This window comes from Lygodium microphyllum, chromosome 12, assembly GCF_053477565.2.
Source record: "Lygodium microphyllum isolate KBCC chromosome 12, Lygodium_microphyllum_v1.1.10, whole genome shotgun sequence".
Taxonomy (NCBI): Eukaryota; Viridiplantae; Streptophyta; class Polypodiopsida; order Schizaeales; family Lygodiaceae; genus Lygodium; species Lygodium microphyllum.
The window spans coordinates 82,924,697-82,931,016 of NC_141146.1; the positions used below are offsets into that span (position 1 = coordinate 82,924,697).

Below are 6,320 nucleotides of genomic sequence, written 5' to 3' on the forward strand. Positions count from 1 at the left end.
CAAACTATCCCTCAAAAAGTTCTTAGATACTTTTTGCTTATCCCCTGCATAAACCATATGTTTTGTACGTCTGCCATGGTGAGCTTGATAACGTGGCATGTGCAAAATAGGTCCACAGATGGAGTTCAATGAATATCAGTAAATTCACGTGCATGGAGCCACATTGACTCTACCTTCCCAGGCTTTTCCCGAGAGCCAAGGAATCTTCAATGCAATCTTGCTATGGATGGCATGAACCCATTCGGTCTACGCTCAACTTCTTACAATGTGTGGCCTATAGTCCTTGTCAACTACAATATCCCTTCACGGCTTTCTATGAAGAAAGGACATCTCATCCTTAGCTTGCTCGTTCCCGGCCGCTACAAAGTCAAAAATATGGATGTGTATCTTCGTCCATTAGTTGATGAGCTTAAGATTTTGTGGGAGGAGGGGGTCACCATGCAAGATATGAGCAAGCGTGATGGTCGATGGTCCGCAAATATTCGAGCCATTCTTATATGGACCATGCATGACTTTCCAAGATTCGATGAGTGCTCAAGTAAGTAGGCTTCCATTCTTGTTGGTAATATCTATCATAGCTCGTTCAAGTTTGTATTCACTGGATAGAGGTGTTGAGACAGGTCTAGTTATCTCAGGTTATCATGCATATCCATTGTGTGGGCCACAATTAGAATCCCAAAGGTCAAAAACCATGAAAAAGATGGTATATCAAGGACATGTCACTTTCTTACCAGAGGGTCAGAAAATTAGGAAAGGTTTTCTTGGATGATCTCGAGCACGTATGAATGCCCAAAGCAGGTACGAGCTGAAAATGGTCCATACGGAGTCACATCCAAACGGAATGCGACGGTTCTCAATTTTCTACGAGTTGTCATATTGGACCCACTTATAGATCAACCACTTGTTAGATCCCATGTATATTTTCAAGAACGTGAGCAGCTTGCTATGGGACCATATCATAGGAAAGAGAGACACTGTAGGGGCACGAATGGATTTAAAGGAGGTAGACAAGATGGAGGCCTTTGGCCACATTCGAGTGTTGATGGTCACTTGCAGCTACCTCATGCTCCTTGGGTTCTGTCCACTAAAGAAGAGCACATTGTGAAGTAAATAGTCAAGTCTATCCGCACTCCGACGAGTATGATACATTCTCTCAGGTCTGCATTCACTACAAGAGAAAGGCCCTATAGACATGCACTGTATACGTGAAATAGCGGGTGCGGTTATCAGCGCGTCTATTGGCGCTAGTATATAGACGTGAATAACGTGTCTATATACCCGCGCTTTTAAACATGCTTATAGATGCATAAATAAATGCACAGGTTTTTCATTTCTCATAAAGTCCCTAAATATGATCAAGCATCTTAACAGCTAGTATTTTTAGAATACATTACCAATTTTACTTCTTTGTGGTTTAATATAGCTTACCCAATTGTACTTCTTTGTGCATCTTGGTGCATTGTTCTTTGGATGTGCGCATTCAATTCTAATACTATAACACAACAAACATTATATGTATCACAAAAGTAAACGGCTCTTAATTGATATTTTAGTTGTTTCTGAGTATTACAAATCTACATCCAATCATTCAAAGCTAATTATGCTATAATGAATGATCAATCTTATCTTCAATGAGATCGGCCCTCGCTAGACTATCTACCTCTAGGTCTTTGTTACCAATAGGCAATGAAACAAATAAGTCTATCCCACTATCAGATGTATTACTATGCTCAATTTCTTCATCATCATTTGCAACCATATTGTTATCCTATTCTTTGCGCTTCCTTGAACATCCTCGCGGGGATCATCTTGCACTGCATCATGTATATCATCAATCATGGCATCATCATGTACATCATCATTGATTGTTGGATTGTCATCAACTATCTCTATGTTGGTAGCATTGCCATATATTGGTTTTGAATGATTAGATATGGGGATGACGTGTCACCATCGGTTATTGTTTACCATTGGGTGATATACAACCTACATTTAAAAAACAAAAAGTAAGCAACTTAGATATTTATTGTATTTTAAGAATGTATCAAGAAGTAATATATATTAAAATACATAGCTTCTAATATACTTGCTTGCATTGTTGAGGTAGTATGAATATGTCATTCTTGCCTTGGTGAAATTTTGTAGAGTCAATCACTACAAAGCCACTTGGATGACATCTAATTGTGCAATGCTCACCGGTTGTTACTAATTCTTTAAACCACTTTATATCTAGTACATATATAAAAAATTTCCTAAAGTTAAGCTTCAAAATATCTTGGATCAAGCCACAATAACCTTCCATGGTGCCATTGGTGTTCTGGAAGTTTGAAGGATACCACAATCTTGGGTATTTCTCTTATCATCTATACGTTGAGTTCAAAAATGGTTGCCTTCACACCAAATAGCATTGAACAATGTGCACTAGTAGTACATTGTTGAGATCATATTAATGATTTAGTTAAAGATGAAACATGTGAAATTATTATATCATATATAACTAAAGATAATTTAATTATAAGTATGTCTCACCTTTGATAAGCAACCTCATGCTCTTCTCCATTTCTTCATGTAGCTAATCTATATCAATATGACATGGAAGCACACTTAAATATTCTAGATATGGGACATTACGTCCATGTCTAGCATGAAATGCTTGCCTTTTGCTTACTCTTATTGCCCTTCTTTATATAGTGTCACCCATTTGCTCATTACTTCGCTGTTAAGCACACAAAATACAGTTAACTTACAAAGTTCCTCTTTCATTAGCACTTTGCTCCTTCCTTTTCCTTGAGGTATTATAGAGGTCATCCTCAAATCTTCAGAATCTTTCCATAATCATGGTAAAGAGGGTCCACTTTAGTAAGATATTCAGAGATTTGTACAAGGGATGATTGCACTAACCAATCCTCACCCATGCTTCCCTCGGGCGGTGCATTTTGCCTTACAAAATCTTTTAGGGTTTTCATAAAGCGCTTTAGAAAAAACATCCACCTTGCATGAACTACCCCACAAATTTTGATCTCATCAATCAGATGTTTGAGTAAGTGTACTTGAGTAGTCAAAATGGAGCGAGGAAAAGTTTTCTCCTCCAAAAAAACCACCTCAATGGACAATCCTCGAGCCTCTTGTAATGTATTTGGATCAATTTCCTTCAAACTCACAAATCTACCAACATGAAATTGAGAAGGATGATTAGTTTGGTCCATAAATTCAAGCGGGTTTACTACATGATGTATGTAATATGTAAACTAAAAAATAAGTATAATGTATACACACCTCGCGAGCTCACCCATCTTGTAAATGATATTACGTAGATCTTTTGAAACACAATGGGATATGCTAGAAGGAAGGATGAGATATATGTAAATATTTATACATTGTTAATTAGTCTGCATAGTTACTCTACTAATTAATATATTTATGGCTATAAAAATCATTACCTGAATCATTTTGTGCCAATCATGAGACTTCAAACCAGATAGTTTCTCCACACCTCTTTTCTTTTTCTTTATGAAGGCTCCCTTGAGGCATCTCATATATCATGTGGGAGTTTGAAAGCTCCATATTTGCTGCTTCACTATCTTTTCTTCGGTCTTCGACAACATCCAAGGTGCATGCGGTAACTCAATCTTTCCTCTGGGTCCGATGCGTGTCTAAGCTCGTCTCATACGTCCAATGCTACGTAAATCCTCCCTTACATTGACAGAATCATGAGCCCCGATTAAGTGATCCCATAATGTAGAGGCCACATTCTTGAATATATGCATGGGATCCAACAGGTGATTGATCTTGAGTTCAGTCCAATATGGGAGACGAAAAAATATAGAGAATCTTAGGCACAAACAATATATTATTTCTCGTTCTCATAATGGAGTGTATTTTAAAGACAAAAAAAAGAAGTAAACTAGTTACCGACTCATGTCGAGTGGAGGATGATCATTGGCGTGTGTCCAAGTGTCCTTCCAATCTTGAATGGTCAGAGATTGTGGAGTTATTCCATTAGTGGGGGATTCATATTTGGGGTGGTCAATAGGAAGAAAACGATTATGATTATCATAGATAATCTTTTTCAAGCGTGTCGGTCTAGAAGAAACCAGGGAGGGACTGCAAATTGGACATGCATGATATCCTGATGTAGTTAAACCAGTAGAAACAAGTGGATTAATGATGACATATATTTGATTAAGGGTAAGAATGAATAAAATAGAGTACGCAACTACCTGAACACTCTCCATAGCCTAGAAAGTCATGCATGGTCCACAACAACATGCCCTTTAAAGTGAAATCTCTAGAGGACAATGATGCACTCACATCTTGCACCTCAATATCTCTCCATAGCATTTATAGCTCCTTGATCAAAGGCTCTCAGTATGACATGTCCTTTTTTTATTGCCATGGATAGAGGGATATTAAAATTCACCAATACCACTGGCCATACACTATATGAGGTGCTTTTGATGCCAAATGGATTTATTCCATCTAATCCTAGACCAAATCTCAAATTTTTGGGCTCTTCTTTGAAAGTAGGTCACAAATTGTCTAAAGCTGGTGTGTCTGAAGAAATTCTCCAATTTCCATCACTTGAATGGTGACTAGTATGCCATGACATGAGTCTCGCAATAGATTCACACTTAACCATAAGTTGAATACGTGGAATAATAGAAAAATGTCGCAAAACCTTACGAGGCACATCCATTAATTTCATCTCCTGGTTGTAACTTGGTTCACCACAAATAGGACATTGTCATACAAATGCATGATCCCCACGAAACAAGTTGCAATCATTGACACATGCATGGATTTTAACGTAATCGAGACCTCCAAGAGATATCAAGAAACGCCTTGCTTGCTCCCTTCTAGTTGGCAATTTATTTCCATTTGGAAGCATTTGTGACGATAACCTCATATATTTTACAAATAGAGTTAACAAACTACGAATATTGTCTAGAAGCATTTATAAATTAATATCAAATGATACATACTTCAATAATGCATTCAAGCTAGCATTACTCCATCCATTAATGGTTTGTAAGTTCAGTTTCTCGAGAGATGCAATTAGAATGAAGTATGTGCAACCTTCGTACAATGGAGTTTTCGACGCTATGTGTAGTAGAACATCTGTAACTCTACTGGCACCCTCCCCCCGAACCTCATGGAAAAATAAACTGTGTACCATGTTGTCCAAAATTGTAACGTGTCCACTGGAACCCTCTAGGACACGTCTTAGCAGTCCATCGGAAAGGTTGTCTAGAAAACTCCACCCGACACTCCCATGGAATTTTACGGGTTTTGCAATCTAGGTCTTTCCGAGTCTGCCACGTAGCGGAAGTATCCTGGCCGTTCCCACTTAGGATCGACCTGAATTTGGGTTTCCCTGTTTGGTCATTAGCTATCAACAACTAGCGTCAGACCTGATCGAACTACTTTACGCAGAACGCCCGGTCTGAAGCGAATTCATGCTGCACTTGGTTCAAGGAGAATGGGAAACGAGAGGGATGCAAGGCTCGACCTCTCTGCCAAAAGGCATAGTCCCATTCCGTTCCCCTAAAATAGCTTGAATCGGGTAATTGGTATTTCCAAGTCATCGTTCTCCTTTCTTGTTTCGGTGAAGACGATCATCCTCTGTCCGTTGAAGACCTTGAGAAAAGTTCCCGGCTAACCGGGACCACCCATCCGTAGGACGGACCCATGGTCCCTCCTCCGCACTTTCCTCAGTTTGTTTTAGTTATGTAATTACCTACCACATTAGTTTGACACATACAAACAGCTTCTTTGATTAACTCTGTTATGCACTGGTTCCTTCACGTAATCTTATCACAGGACATAAAGAAAACAATGTCAAACAACTTCTTTGTTATCATTTTATCCTTTATCTTTGAAATACAAGGAGTTCCCGCCCGTAGGCGTTTTCATAATCCGCCCGAAGGCTATCCAGTAATCCTTCCTGTGATTACTATCCCAAGTTTCCGCCCGTAGACTAGTATGCGGGCCTCGAGATCCAATCCCGAGTCACGTTAGTCTCTTGTGCAGGGCCCAGAAGGCGAGGGATTTACAGCCAGAGCCCCCCCTGGCACCCAAGCGTCCTCCTGCTCCAAGCAGAACTCAACGGAGAGACCTCTCACGGCGGGTTCGGTCCACGTTCCCGGCGCGGTTCACAACCCCCTTGGCTAGGGTTAGGCAGGCAGTCGGGGGTAACTGAAGCTGCCTCTACCTTCAGGCTTCAATTTTAGATATGTTTTCCTCCTTTAGTTCATTGAGCAAACAATGCAAACAGTGCTTTTCTAACTGTTACAAGCACAAACAAATTCCAATGGTCGTTT

General features: G+C 39.6%; 1 pseudogene; it reads right to left on the bottom strand.

Annotated features, from left to right (window-relative positions):
- Window positions 1-1,486: 1,486 nt before the first annotated feature.
- On the bottom strand, window positions 1,487-4,436 carry LOC148027986 (uncharacterized; annotated as a pseudogene).
- Window positions 4,437-6,320: the final 1,884 nt, after the last annotated feature.